General features: G+C 35.0%; 1 pseudogene; it reads left to right on the forward strand.

The window, feature by feature from the left end:
* Nucleotides 1-10,112: 10,112 nt before the first annotated feature.
* The window catches only part of LOC121481400, an 88,031-nt pseudogene continuing 81,392 nt past the window's right edge, over nt 10,113-16,751 (forward strand).

Here is a 16,751-nt window from a genome sequence, read left to right on the forward strand (position 1 = left end):
CAGTTCTGCTTTTTTTTTTTTTTTTAATAAATTTTCCCTCTTGTTTTTAGGTAAATAAATTAAATGAGTAATTTAAAGAACAGAACTTTTGGGTCAGATGGTCATGGACTCCCTTTCTAATTTACAAACAACTTGCAGAAAATTGAAATGAATATTTGTGGAAACAAATTATCCAAATGGTTTTCCTTCAAGGAATCCAGATGGAGGAAATCTAATCATATTTTTCCTGCATGGCATACCTAATACCACTCTGAGGGTTATCATTCTTCCTGTCAGCCAGAAGTTAAGAAAATCATGTTTATAAAAGAGCATGTGTGGGACATTTTTACTGGCCACGACCAGGATTAAGATGTAAAACTTTCAGTAAAAGTTCATTGGCTAGAACCTCATCATACAACTATTCTAATAACAGAAGAAGCTGGGAAATAGCTGGGAAATATCTAAGTATTTGAACAGAAAAGAAGAGAAAACTATAGAGTTTGGTAGTCAGTTAGCAATATCTACCATAAGGAAATATTGTTGCTTTTTTAAAAAGCAGTTCTAGTTGTACATTTAACAAAAAAATTTAGCCTTCTTGTGAATAATCAAAGCATTACAGATAAATGTTGAAGTTCTCTGTGATCATTACCACAATTTCTTCTAGTTGTCCCCCAGGCATAACTGCAGTATGAAGTTTATTGTCAATTCTTGCAGATTTAATTCTCTTTAATATGAGAGACAATCATTTTGGGAATCTAGGTCAAAGGATGTATGGAGTAGCTTGTGTAATAAAAGTGATTACATAAGTGCTTACTACATGCATCTGCTCTTCTAAAAGCTTGGCACATATGGACTAATTTAATCATAGCAATGAATCATGAGGTAGGCACCATTATTACCATCCTTATTTTACAGTTGAACAAATTGAGGTACAGAAAACTTAATACATTGTTCATGCTCACATAATTAATACCATATAGATCTGTTATTGAACTATGTGCCATTTTCTTCCAGAATCTATGTGTTTTACCAGTATATCCCACTACCTCTAACTGAAATGATTCAGAATGAACTCCAGTCAGGAAGTAGTAAAGACTGGACTGATCCTTGTGTTGTCAACAAACAGAAAACTGGAGAAATGTGGAATAATGGTTTTCAGACATGGGACAATAGGTGTTGTACACCTGTGATCCTTAGGAGAAGGGAAATTATTGAGTTATTTTTTAAAAAGATTTTATTTATTTATTTGAGACAGAGAAAGAGAGAACAAGCGAGGGGTGGGGGGTAGGGGGCAAAAGGGAGAGGGAGAAGCAGACTCCCTGCAAAGCAGGGCAACAATTGAGTTAGTAAATCTTATAATTGCCTTAGCTTACTGGCTGGAAGAAATTTTTTTTTTATTGTGACAGAGAAAGGAACCCAGATGGAGCCCACCTTTCTCATGAATTGTATGAGACATAGATCAGAGTTCTAGGAGGCTGAAACAGCTAGAATTTGTGGAAACAGAGTACCAAGAAAAGTAATCTTTCAACAAAAAGTGTTCCAAAAACCTCCATAGAAATTTCTGTTGAGTCTTTGAATACCATTCTACATGTATGTACAGTACAGCTTCAAAAAGTCGTTCCAGGTAAAGAACAATTACTACGGACCACTGAAGAGACAATTATCCAGAGCTCTCACAGGAGCAAGAATCATTCCTGTTTTCACCAGCCGGAGTAAGAGACCTTGCTGGTGACAAAGGGCTTTCAGCATAGACCTCAAAAAGAACCTGCCGTAGTGGGGCTTAACAAACCAAAAATAATACTCAAGATCTGCCCTTTAAAAACCCTAAAAAATTGATTCAAAGAGAAAATGAAAAGTAACGTATTGAATATAAACTCAATGACAGCAGATCTTACATTAAATCTGAATAAATACTCTAATAAAAGAACAAAAGAAATCTGACAAAAAAAAGCAAACCTCCAAAAAAATAAAAACAAATCTGTAAGCCACTTTATCACCTGCTAGAGCAAATCCAAAATTCTTTAAAAGAATAAGCAAGATCTAGCACTCAGTAATATAAAATTTATGAGGTCAAGCATGCAATCTGAAAATTACTGGACATGTAAAGAAGAAAGAAATGTGACCCATAATTGTAAGAAAATATTCAGTCTGGAGAAACAGACACAGAATTGACAGAGATGATGTATTTATAAATAATAACATCATAACTGGTGTTTTCAGTATACTTAATATGAAAAAAATGAACAATGGGAAGAAAAATAAAAAAATAAAAAAGAAACAAGTAAAATTTTTTAGTTAAAAATCAGTATCTGAAATAAAAATTTGGATTAAATTAACAGCTAATTGAATACTGCAGAAGAGATGATTCTTGAACTTGAAGGCATAGCAGTAGAAACTATCCAAAGTGAAGATATCAGAGATAAATACAGACTGATAGTAAATTGATAGAGTCTTAGAACTTTCTGGGAAGATATAAAAAAGGTAATATAAATATAATGTGAATCCCAGAAGGAAAAGGGGTAGAAAAAATTACTTGAATAAATTGATAACAAATGATACCCAAAGGTTATGAAAATTATAAATTTACTGATACAAAAGCTTATTGAATTATAAGCAAGATAAATACAAATAAAATAATACCAAAGAATATCAAAATCAACTTGCTAAATACAAGTGACAAAAAAAATCTTAAAAGCGGCTAGAGAAAAAAATGTTATTTTACTATAAAAGAGTAAAATAGGAACCCACTAGGAACAATGCAACCCAGAAAACAAGAGAGATGGGTTTTTAAAGTCTTCATACACCCCCATCAATTTAGATATATAGAGCAAAAACATCTTCCAGAAAATTATAAAGGAATAAAGGTTTTTTTCAGAGAAATTTGTCAGAGAAATAAAAGCTAAAAGTATTCTTTATTAGCACATCCTCACTACAAGAAATGCTAAGGCAAGTATTTCTGTCATAAAGAATATTATACCAGACAGAAATTTTGATCTGTATAGAGAAACGCAGAGCTCCAAAAATAGTTAAAATACAGATGAATATCAAATACATTTTATTATTTTTATATGCTTATAAAGATAATTGAATGCCAAAAGCAAAAATAGTACCCATGAATTTTCTAGTTATAATGGACATAAAGTAAAATCTATAACACAAAATAACATAAAATGTAAGTTAAAACCATATTGTTATGCTGTTTCACACCCACTCGAACGGCTAACTTTAAGAATGCTGACTTGAGAATACATCAAAGATGATAGCATGTATAGGATTATCTTTACAGAGTTACATGATTATATTATACAAGATTGTAGAGCCCAAAGACCAGTCTAAACCATGCTTGGACTCCTAACTCACAAAAAAAAAAAAAAGAAAATAAAGGTGTGCTGTGTTAAAGATGCTAAATTTATAGACTTATTGTTACAATATGTAACGTATTGTTTGCCATGGGGAGTTAATACAAACTTGTGACCAAGAAGCAAGTGACAGATCATGTCCACACTCAACTGGAATTCTCACACATTGTTTGTGAGGATATAAAGTGATACAGCTTGGGAAATTTCTTTTAGTCTTTTCTCAAGAGAAATGAAAGAAAAATATCCATACAAAGTCATATACATAACCAAACATCCATTAACAGTTGCATGTTGGGTAAACAAACTATGGCATATCCTGTGGAATACTGCCCAGCCTTGAAATGGAACAAACTACTGATGAATGATGTAAAGGCATTATCCTGAGTGAAAGGAGCCAGTCACAAAACAGCACATAGTGAATCATTCCACTTACATAAAGCTCTAGAAAAAAATTAATCTTTTAAACCAGAAAATAGTTCAGTGGCTGCCTAGAGCCCGGAGTGGAGAGCGTAGACTAGAAAGGGAACAACAACAAAAATCTGAGGTAATAAAATATTCTATAATCTCCATAGGCTGTGGTGGCTAAACCATATAACCATTTGTCAAAATTTATCATACCACACCCTAAAAGTAGATTCCTTTCATATGTCTAACTAACAGTAGTTGCCCCCTCTCCATGATTTCACTCCATGTGGTTTCAAGTTATCCAAGGTCAACCATGGGCCCATCCAAAAGGAGTAATCCTCCTTGTGATCTATGGTCAGAAGGTCAATGGTAGCCTCACTCTATGTCACAATGTCTATGTCATTCTCACTTCATCTAATCACGTGGGCATTTTATCATCTTACATCATCACAAGAAGAAGGGTGAGCACAACAGTACAATAGTACAATAAGACATTTTGAAGGAGAGAGGCCACATTTACACAACTTTTATTACAGTATACTATTATAGGTGTTCTATTTTGTTATTAATTATTGTATCTTTTGCTGTGCCTAGTGTTATAAATCAAATTTCATCATATGTATGTACAGGAAAAAACACAGTATATATAGGGGTTGGTACTATCCGCGGTTTCAGGCATCCACTGGGCATCCTGGAACATATTCCCTGTGAATAAAGGAAGACTACTGTGTACATAAATAAATTTTATAACAAAAAGAAAGAAAGGTGAGGAGTCAGAAGGTTTCTGTGATAATTTTTGTGTTGCAAAATTACAAAGAGAATAACTTCGGGAAATTTCTTGGCTAAACCACAGGTTCCTTGTCGATAGAATGAGAGTAAGAAGAGCTTTCTTGCCCAGCACATAGGATTAATTTTATTGATTATCTAAGTAATTTAAATTATAAATCTTGTGAAAATATAATTTTTAAAAAATATTTTATTTATTTATTCATGAGAGAGGGAGGGAGGGAGGGAGGGATGAGCAGAGACACAGGCAGAGGGAGAAGCAGGCTCCATGCAGGGAGCCCGACGTGGGACTCCATCCTGGGTCTCCAGGATCAGGCCCTGGGCCAAAGGTGGCACTAAACCACTGAGCCCCCTGAGCTGCCCAAAAATATAGTTTTTAAAATTATTTCTTCTCCTATTTCCCTGGCCCAAAAGCCATTCTATCAACTGAGTCAGGAATGCATTCTATGAGAAGAAAAACAAATTTGGCATCTCTATACTTAGCAGCATCCTCCAAAACCAATTTTACTATACAAACTGGTGGAATTTGAGATTTATAAAAGTCAAATATATGTCTTGAGAATCAGAAACATGGACTTTAAGGTCAGTCGATTCGTTCAACTTTTGAACTCTAACATTTATATGCTGCAGTGATTTACAATGGATTTAGCAGAAAGAGAATGTTTAACATTATACCTGAGTATTTCTTTTCTCTTTTATTATGTAATACAAGTTAAGAATTGCTAATCATTTTTTTTAAAAAAAGATATAAATATCATGTTCAGAGGTGCTAAAGGAAAAAAAGTGAACATAAGGCCATAGCTGACAAAATATAAAATGCAATCAGAGGCAAATGTGAAACTATTTCTATTGCTTTGTTTTGTTTTAAATTTATTCAAGTGGTACGCAATGTGCTTTTCATTATCTGAAACTTGAGGGAGGAAGTAGCAGCCAGATATGTGCCTCTCTATAGAAATGAGCGAGGTTCCTTCACAGCAGTCCTAACATTTTATTGCCAAAGGTCAGCTAATATATCATTTAGAAAGGGTCAGGATAGCCTTTTTATAGTTAAAAAAGGTAACATTTGGTCAAAGACCTCTGGAACGTCTATTAAGTTTCCAGATGTCTTGGCAATAACTTTCAAATAACCACATTTTTTTTGCTAACCATAACCTAATTTTATTAGTCTAGACATTGAGATAAAATAGTATTCATAGACTCTTCTAAACCGGTTCCTCTGTTCTATCAGGTGTGAGCACACTGTCTCTGCCAGTTTTTGCATGTGATGGTTTCCAGGAACTGCTCTCCAAGAGTGAGATCATGCCTGGAACAGCAACTGCCAGAGGAAGGTGAGAGACAGATGGTGGCCTGACAGTTATTCCTTCCAATTCTATATTAGGAAATTGCATACAATAAGTCTGCATTTCTAAATATATGTCTAGTAAAATGAAGTTCGTGAACCTCTTTTATTCTCTCAGATGACCCATAATTAGGATTTTGTCAGAAGATCAATAAATCTAAAAATAAATATGGAACTCTTAACTAATTGCATCCTTTAATATTACAAGAAAATTAGCAAGAAATTGTGGGTTATAGAGACAAAAAAAGTAGAATTTCTTGTATAGGATTCAAAATAATGGGTATTTCACAGCCTTTCCTATGACCAACAGGCAGGACTTAAAGAGTTCATGCATCTCTGAGGTTGAATATCTTTAATCTGTGTTCTTCCTGCATTTTATCCATTTCTTCTCTTAATCTTTCACACCTTTTGTCTTCTGAATAAAAAAGCCATGAGTGAGGACAATTAGAAGTTCTATTATGGAGGAAGCAAATGAGAAAAATGTGTGAAATAAATTAGTTTGCAAGTTAATAGAAGCAAAAAACCCATGGTAGAAGGGAAAACATCTGGTTTCTAATTTTAAATGTACACTAACTAGCTCATTGGCTTTTGGTTTGGGTTGACTTCTACCCCCCAGAGTAAGTAAGGATGATACAGCTTTGAAACCTGTATCATAAGGGTTTGTTAGCGACAAGTCCCCTGTCTTTAGATGTATCTTGAAGAGATAGGAGGTACATATAATTTATGTCAGGGAACTGCCAATGGTTCCTCAAAGCAAATATTTTTAAAAATCTTGTCAAATCTATGCCTTTATTGCCTCTTTGGTGAATGAGTCTATCATCCATCTAGTCATCCACGTTAAAAATATGAGAACCCTACTCAATTCCTTACCCACTTTTTAAATCCACGTTAATAATATTTTAACAGGGTCACATAATCTGATAGGCCAGCATGTGAAGTTAGGCAACGTTGCCTTTTTTAGAGGTTCTCAAGCTATTCTGGACCAATCCATCTTTTATTATTTTGTAGCTTATGAACTTACATGACATGAAAAGTAAAACATAAACTGAGTCCATTCATTAATGTATTTGGGACTCAGAGCCTAATGAAAATAATTTGAATATGGTATGCTTTGGATTTTGGACCTGTTTGATAAAAAATAGAGTTCTAATGGAAGCTGGATTGAAGGGAGAAACAAGATCTCTTAAAAAACAAACAAACATGAATAAGCTAAAATCTTGGTAATGTCTGCTGTAGGAAGAGGCTCAACCAGAATATTGCAAGGAAAGGTAGTCTCAGGTATAATGTGAAATATGCTTAATATACTTCCTGGTCACTCAACCTTCTTACTTCTTACAGGAGCCAGGATGTAAACTGGGTTTACTAACATGTTTAATAATGCTGAAGGAAGTGACAACAAAAGACAGAAACTTTGGTCTAACTGAGACGCTGTTCTCTTTAAGTCTCAACAGGAAAAGTAGCTTCTACCTAAGGCTCTAAAATTAACAGTTACACTTAATTTACATATTTAATCACCATATGCGCTCCTCATAAATCTTTGGATTTGAGTACAGTCAATTTGGGAACACTACTGTGGGTAAGCCAAAAGAATCCCACATATTGGTACTTACTAGGATACAGCAATCATATTTAAGTAACTCTTAAATACTGGCTATTTTTTTTTTTTTTATCTCTACTGGCATTGCTGTAGTTTAGACACTTATCTCAAATGGATTCTTTTCAAGACTTCTAACTGATAGAACGTCCTTCAGTCTTATCCATTCCAAGGCATTCTCTACTCTGCTACCAGAGTAATCTTTATAACTTAAAAATCTGATCATGCTGCTCTAGTGCTTTAATGATTACTTTAGTGGTGGTCCCAGACTTATAAAATAAAATGAGATCCCTTTCCAAAAGCCATAAAAACATGTCTAGCCATGATTTCTGCAATTTTTCTCTCATAAATTGAACGTGTATGTATAACATATACACGTGGGTGTATACAGTGAATACACATACTTACATAAATACATACAGCCATAATTTTTCAAATAGTTTCTGACTACCCATTATTTGCATTTGTTGTTAAAGGAGCTTACATTTCCATAGGCAGAGACGAGTAATAAACAAGCCCTTCCCTAAAAAGCAAACCATAAAATAGGTAAAGATAGTGATATGTTCTGAGAAAAAAAGAGGGCATGAGATACAGTGACTAAACCGGGGAGAGGGAATGAGGGCTACTCCAGGTAGGATGGTGAGGGGAGAGCCACCGCGGAAGTGATGCCTGAGTTAAGACTTGAAATAATCCATTTATACAAATAGCTGGAGTAGGAAACGTCAGAAAAGAACAACTATAAAGAGCCCCTGCAAAACTGCAAAGGCCAGAGTAGATGGCATATAGTTGAGAGGGGCTGGAGAAGATAGGTTTAAAGTTACATTGAAAAAGTCAGCAGGTCCAAATGGAGTCTAATAATTATTCGATTAACAAGAGGAGTAATGATAATAACCCCATGTAACGTACATAATATGCCAAATATTATCTCAGAGAAACATTAACTCATCATCTAATGAGATTTTAATCCAAACAATATCTCATTGGAAAGGCACTGTTATTAATCTCTACTTTGCTAATAAGGAAACTGAGCAAAAAGTAAACAAATGGCTTGCCCCAGATAACTTAGAAAAAGTCATAGCTAGTGAGTGGTGGAATCTGTTACTTACGTAAGCAGTCAAGCTTTAAAATCTAATCACCATTCTATAGCATATGTTGGCATTTGTCAGAGCAAATAAGTATTTTAATTGCAGTTTAACATTAAATTAAATTGTTAAGTTGTGCTTTAACTTCTAAGTGCAATGAGAAGCTAATGAAAAGTATTAAGCGAGGAAGATAAGAGTTACCCTTTTAAAAGTTTCCTCTGGCCACATCGGTGTTTGTTTAGGAGGGGGTATTTGCAAAGATGGAAGCAGAAAATATCAGCTAAAGAACAAATACAGTCAGTCATTCAGCCAACAGAGGACCATGTTTGGTACTAAGTGGTAGCAAGAGAGCTCATGAGAATTCATCACATTCCAATGTATCTTGCAGGTGGAAGTAAAAGATTTGCTGATCGATGAGAAGTAGAGATTCTGAAATAAGACTCTCAGGGAAGACTCTTAATTTTGGCTCATTGAATGTGTAGATGGTGAGCCAATTAACACGGGAGGAGTGGGAAGTAAATTGGAAAGAATAGGAACTAGAGGATTTTTGCTTTGGCAATGCTAAGTGTGGCATGGCTATTGGATATCCAAGTGAAGACTTTAAGGAGAGATTTGTAAATAAGTCTATGGTGCTCAGATGAAGGTTGGGACTGAAGATACAGATTTGGTATCATTAGTGTATGGATAAAATGCAAAGCTAAGAGGCCAAATGAGTTTGTCACCTGGAAAGAATATGCACTTGTCATTCTTATTTATTTGCTATATACCAAACATCCCATGGTCTCTCATACCTTTGGATCTTTGCAGGCAAGAAGGTAATAATTTTCTCTGAAAAATATATCTAATGTTACATATCTTATCTTAGGATTTCCCTTTCCAGTAAAATTTTTCCTGATTACTTATGAAGAGTTAGGGACTGATGAAAACATTTATTTTATCCATCCGCCCACCCATTCATCCCTCCACCCACCCACCCATCCATGCATTAATCCATCTATCCATCCACCCAACAGGCTTATGCTGGGTTATGTTAGCTAACGTATGCCTGAGAATTTGCTCATCATTTGGGGATGCCATAGTGAATGCAAAGTACTAAGTCCCCAGCTTTTGGATTTTTAAAAATCTATATACATTGTCTAGAACCACATTTTTTAGAACTTTGAATTGTAACATGGTGGATCATTAAAAAAATTAATAGGTCTTGATCAGCATGAAAAATAAGAAATAGAACAACAAAGTAGAAACTATCAGAATGTATCATGCACAACAATAATATTGCTTTGTGAATCATCCCTCCCACCCCAACATATGTATCTACTAGATTGAAACATAGTGCTTATTTCTTTTATTATGGATGATGTTTTAAAAAGCTTGAAAGACATGGTCTTAGGCTACTCATCACCTTACTTACATATCTTTGCCTCATTTGACTGGACTCTGTGAGGAAGGGACCAGATCATTTTATAAAAACTTTCTACATTTGAATTCTCAGAACCTAGCTTCTGATGTAGAACAGGTGGGTAATAATGTCTGTGGAAAGATGATTGGATGGAGATAAGTCAGAGAAAATGGGGTGTTTGAAGAAGCAGCACCGAATCACCAGTGAAAGTCAGCTTCTGCAAGTCCTGAGTGCTGAGCTAAACCCTGAGAGTTCCTGCATTATGATGGGACGGTAAGTACAGAGTAACTCCGGAAATAGATATATCAAGTAACTGTACCACAGAATGAAAGAACACCAGGGTATGTCTAATAAAATGAGTCTTTTAAGTGTTTTGTCCTGTATTGGCTGTTATAAAAGACTGAGTTTTTGTCCTATAATGCCAGTTCCATTTCTGTTCTGAAAAATAAATAAACATTGAATAGTTGTTGCTTGCTTGGTCCCTAAATAATTGATTGAAATGTTATCTTTGGGGCCAGTGCGCATCTATGATTTGTGGAGAACTTCTACATCCTTAGTAATAATTAACATTCTTAGGAGAAAGAAGTCTACTTTAAATAGAATGTTTGAACTCAGAAAATAGAAAAGAATTCAAATTATGGTTACTTTATGACAAGGACATTCCATTGCCAGGAAGAATGGTAACAGTTTTTATCTTGATTTAGTTCTTGTTTTCAATTCTTTCATTAAATCCAAATTTCAAGTGATAGGCCATAAATATACATTTTTAAAATTTAATCTTTTCCTGCATAAAATATTTATTTCTTATGTCTTTTGGACTGGAACACTATTTGTTCGTGTGCGTTTATATTTGAAACACCGTCTTGACCACAGTATGAAGGTATAGGAAAATATTTGTAGGCCACTTTATTTTGCCAAGTGACTATTTTCTTGAGAGCTTTTAATAACAAAACTTACTTGTTGTTTTCACAGTATTCCTAGAAAAGAAAGCTAGTGTTAAAAAAAAAAAAGCAGCTCTGAATACGTGAGGGTCTTGATAATGGGAAGAAGGAAAGAAGGAGAGGGAGAAAAAGATGATGAGATAGAAAGAAAACCAATGAAGTAGAAGTTCTGGGAGGGAGCAGTGAAAAGCATGTTTAATATCTACCTCTTGCCTCTTCCCACTTCTTCCAAGACAGTAGCAATAGCAATAAAGTTTTATCTAGAAACAAAAATAGGAAACATCCTTAAAAAAGCATGATCCTGCTTTAACGCAGTTCATTCCTAAGAAAGTATTCATATGAAATTGCAGCATGTTAAGACTTTTTCTGATTATAGAGCAAAATAATTATTCTTTAAAGATTGAATTATAGGGATGCCTGGGTGGCACAGCGGTTTGGCGCCTGCCTTTGGCCCAGGGCGCGATCCTGGAGACCCGGGATCGAATCCCACGTCGGGCTCCCGGTGCATGGAGCCTGCTTCTCCCTCTGCCTGTGTCTCTGCCTCTCTCTCTCTCTCTCCCTCTCTGTGACTATCGTAAATAAATAAAAAAATAAATAAATAAAAAAAAATAAAGATTGAATTATAGAAGGTGACTCAGTCAGTTAAGGAAACCTTTGGCTCAGGTCGTGTTCTCAGGGTCCTGGGACACGGCCCCATGTTCAGCTCTATACTCAGTGAGGAGTCTACTTCTCCTTCTCTTGCTGTGCTCTGCTCTCTCTCTCTTTCTCTCTCTCTCAAGCAAATAAATAAAATCTTTAGAAAAATAAAATTAAAAATAAAATTGGATTTAGGTATCAGCAAGCACAGCAACGATGACAATGAAGCATATACACACAATGGGGGTATGGATGGGCTGGGGAAAGAAAATTATGTTCCTGTGTTCTTTTTTCCAGAAGAGAACAATTTTCTTTTGGCTAAAAGTCCATAGGGCTGGGAAGGAAACTAAGTGAACTGCATACTTGAGATGAAGCAGGAGTGGGGGTTTTCAGGTATACAAAGCTAAAGTGACTGTCCCCTTCCCTATTCCCGACCCATATATTTTTGTTTACATAGTTACATAACATGTTTGGCACATTGATTGGTATATAGGTAGCACTCAATGAATGTTAAATATTCTATTGAATGCATTAAAATTGAGGGACTTGATGCAACTCCCTAGAAGGTGGAGAGAGGTACAAGAGTAGGGGTAGGCAGAGTCATGGGCTCCTAAAGATGTCCACACCCTAATACCCAGGACCTGAGATGTGTTTTGTTATACAGCAAAGGGGAATTAAGGTTGCACATGGAGTTATGGTTGATAATTAGTTTATTTTAAAATATAGAGATTATTCTAGATTAACTGGTGGGCCCAATGTAATCAGAAGGATCTTTAAAGTGGAAGAAGGAGGCAGGAGAGTCAGACTAATGTGCTTAGAGACTCAATGGAATTTAATTGTTTTGCAGATGTATGAAGGCGAGAGGATTCAAGGAATGGGGGTAGCTTCTAGAAGCTGGAAAAGCAAGCAGATGGATTTTCCCTTAGAGACTCCAAAAGGGAACACAGCTCTGCTGACATCTGGATGTTAGCCCAGTGAGACTTGTGGTAGGGTTTTGACTGGCAGAACTAGAAGATAAGACATTTTGTGTAGATCTAAGCCACCAAATCTCTGTGTAAAATTATCGCAGAAATAGTAGAAAACTATACAATGAGTAAGTAAATTTATAGAGATCTGCAGAAATGATTTTGCTAGTGACGTTCAGGGAAAGTGCAAACAGATCTCAGAGGGGATGGTTGACCTCTCATTTAAAGTTTTATATTCATTAAAAAAATTCATTCCAGTATAGTTGATGTACAGTGTCATATTGTTTTAGGTGTATAATATAGTGATTCAACAGTTCTGACATTACTCAGTGCTCATCACGACACAGGTACTCTTAATCCCTTCCGTCTAGTTCACTCATCACCCCACCTCCCTCCCCTCTGGTAGCCATCCTTTGTTCTCTATAGTTAGGAGTCTGTTTTTTGGGATCCCTGGACAGCTCAGTGGTTGAGCATCCACCTTTCGGCCCAGGGTGTGATCCCGAAGACCCGAGATCGAGTCCCACAACGGGTTTCCTGCACGGAGTCTGCTTCTCCCTCTGTCTGTGTCTCTGCTTCTCTCTGTCTCTGTCTCTGTCTCTCATGAGCAAATAAATAAAATCTTTAAAAAAAAGTCTGTTTCGTGATTTATTTTTCTTTTTATTTGTTCATTTTTTTGTTTCTTAAATTCCACATATGACTGAAATCAAATGGTATTAATCTTTTTCTGACAACTTATTTTGCTGAGCATTATACTCTAGATCCTTCCATGTTGCTGCAAATGGCAATATTTCATTCTTTTGTATGACTGAGTGAAATTCTATCGTGTGTGTGTGTGTGTGTGTGTGTGTGTGTGTGTATCACGTCTTCTTTATCCATTCATCTATCAATGGATACTTGGGCTGGTTCCATAATTTGAATATTGTAAACAATGCTGCAATAAGCATAGCAGCTCATGTATCTTTTTGAATTACTGTTTTTGTGTTTTGAGGGTAAATACCCAGTGGTGGGGTTCCTGGATCATATGGTAATTTTATTTTTTAATTTTTTCTCTCATTTCTCCTTCTGGGATCCCTATAATGAAAATATTACTTCAATTGATGGTGTCACTGAGTTCCCTAAATTTATTTTCATTTATTATTTTTTCTCTTCTATTCAATTTGATTGTTTTCCATTACTCTGTTCTTCAGGATGCTGATCCATTTTTCTGCTTCTTCACGTCTATTATTTATTCCATCCATATTTTTAATTTCAGTTATTAAGCTCTTCATCTCTGATTACTTATTATTATTATTATTATTATTATTATTGTTTCTATCTCTTTGTTGAGGATTAAACTGAGGTCCTCCACCCTTTTCCTAAATCCAATGAATATCTTTATGATCAGTGCTTAAAATTCTCCATCAGACACAACTTATCTCCATTTTATTCAGTTCTCTTGATGCGATTTTGTCTTGTTCTTTCATATGGGGCATTTTCCTCTATCGCCTCATTTTGTCCAGCTCTGTGTATCTGTTTCCATGTGTTAGGAAAGTCAATTATGGCTCCTGCTCTTGAAAGCAGTGGCCTTATAAATAAAGTTTTATATTCCTAAAGGTATGGTAAAATTTTAAAATATTTAATTCATTTGTATTCTATCTGTTGTAAGGGTTAAAAATTGCATTTAAACTTGTTGCAATCTGTCATCAACTCCTACTCTGTCCCATCCTTCACTATTTCTGCCCTCACTACCAGCACCATAGCTATGTATACATATGCACATATATACATATTCACCCCCCGACACACATACACTTTACTTTTTTTCATATTTGATGACACTTATATTTTTCTTTTCCTCTTTCCCAACTCCTTATTTATTAGTTTATCTTTCTTAATATTTTTATTGTTCCCAGGAACAGAGACTCACTCACAGTAATTCAAACACTATGGGCAGAGTATACTTTAAGCATGTAGGAGGCAATAAGAGAGATAGGAAATCATAAAAACTCTAGAGCAGCAAATGTAGGAACTCCAGGTCTAACGGACACTGAAACTAAATGATCTAGAACCTCAGAAGTAGAAATATGTGAATCTTTATTTTAAAATTCCACCATTTACAAAGCAGATACTCCCCGTCTCTCATTCCTTTGGTATATCTTCTAACTTCTCTCATGACCAGTTTTTTTTTTTTTAATAGACTTTATTTTTCAAAGCAGTTTTTAGATCTTAGCAACATTGAGCTGAACATACAGATTTCCCATAGACCTTCTGCCTCCACATATGCATAGTCTTCCCATTGTCAACAGCTCCCACCATGGTGTTACATTTGTCCCAACTAATGAACTTACATACATTATTATTATTACCCAGACATTGAGGTTTGCTATTGGTGTTCTACATTCTATGGATTTGGACAAATGTATAATGACATATATCCACCAGTATAACATCATATTGTGCTTTTTGTAGAAAAGAAAATTTTAATTTTAATGAAGTCTAGCTTATCAATTCTTTCTTTCATGAATTGTGCTTTTGCTATTATGTCTCAAAAGTTATCCCAAACCTAAGGTCATCTAGGCTATCTTCTCTGTAACCTTCCAGTTTTATAGTTTTGCATTTTACATTTATATCTGCAATCTATTTGCGTTAACTTTTGTGGATGGTGTACAGTCTGAGTCCAGGTTCCTTCCCTCCTTCTTTCCTTCCTTCCTCTTTCTCTCTCTCTTTCGCTTTTTTTTTTATATGTCTATTCAATTGTTCCAGCACCATTTGTTAAAAAGACTGTCTTTGCTCCATTGTATTGCCATTGCTCCTTTGTCAAAGTAGGTTAACTATATAGGTGTATTTCTGGGCTCTCTTCCGCTCTATTCATTTATTGATCTATTCTTTCACCAGTACCGTACTATATTGGTTACTGCGGCTTTATAGTAAGTCATGAAGTCCAGTTGTCTTCAGTCTTCCAACTTTGCTCTTCTCTTTCAATATCTCTTCTGGAACTTTCCAATTTTAGGATCAGTTTGTCAATATCTACAAAATAGCTTACTATAATTTTGATTGGGATTGCACTGAATCTAAAGATCAATTTGGGAAGAACTGGTATCTTAACAGTATTGAGTCTTCCTACCCAAGAACGTGGAATTTCTCTCCATGAATCTAAAGATCAATTTGGGAAGAACTGGTATCTTAACAGTATTGAGTCTTCCTACCCAGGAACGTGGCATTTCTCTCCATGTATTTTGGGTATTGTTTTTGTTCATCAGAGCTTGTTTTCCTTATATAGATCTTATACATATAGTTTTCCTTATATAGATCTTATAGATATTTTGTTAGATTTACACCTAAATATCTCATTTTGGAGGGTACTGATATAAATAATACTGTTTTTTTAAATTTCAATATCCATATGTGTATTTCTAGCATATAGGAAAGTAATTGACTTTTGTGTATCAACATTGGATCCTGCCATCCTGCTATAACCACTTTTTAGTTCCAGAAGATCTTTTGTCTATTCTTTTCAGTTTTCTACATAGATGATTATGCCATTTGCAGACAGTTTTATTTCTTCCTCTTCAATGTATGTGCTTTTGTATATCCTTTTATTAGCTAGGAGCACAAGCATTGCTTTCATTGCATCACACAGATTTTGATAAGTTGTGTTTTCCTTTCCATTTAGCACAAGTATTTAAAAATTTCTGAGTGCTTCTTTCACTCATGTGTTATTTAGAAACATACTGCTTAATTTCCAGCTATTTTGGGATTTTTCAGCTATTGCTCTGTTATTGATTTCTATTTTAATTCTACTGAGGACTGACAGTAGACATTGCATAATTTCTATCTTTTTAGGTTAGTTTATGCCCCAGAAAGTGGTCTAGTTTGATAAATGTTCCATGTGAGCTAGGAAAAAATGTGTATTCTGCTATTGTCGGATAGGTAGTCTATACTTGCCCATTATATCCAATTGATTGATTGTGTTACTGGGTTCAACTATATCCTTACTGATTTTCTGCTTGCTGGCTGTATCCACTTCTGATAGAGGTGTTGAAGTCTCCAACTATAATAATGGATTTATTGATTTCAACTTGCATTTCTATCAGTTTTGTCTCATCTTTTTATCCTTTGTTAAGTGAATACATGTCAAATATTATTGTGTCTTCTCACAGAATTGACCCCTTTATCATCATGAGATGCCACTCTTTATCCCCAGTAACTTTCTTTGGTCTGAATTAGGCTATGTCTGAAATTAATATAGCTACTCCTTCTTTCTTATGATTGACGTTAATATGGTTT

Source organism: Vulpes lagopus, chromosome 23 (genome assembly GCF_018345385.1).
Source record: "Vulpes lagopus strain Blue_001 chromosome 23, ASM1834538v1, whole genome shotgun sequence".
NCBI classification, from domain to species: domain Eukaryota; kingdom Metazoa; phylum Chordata; class Mammalia; order Carnivora; family Canidae; genus Vulpes; species Vulpes lagopus.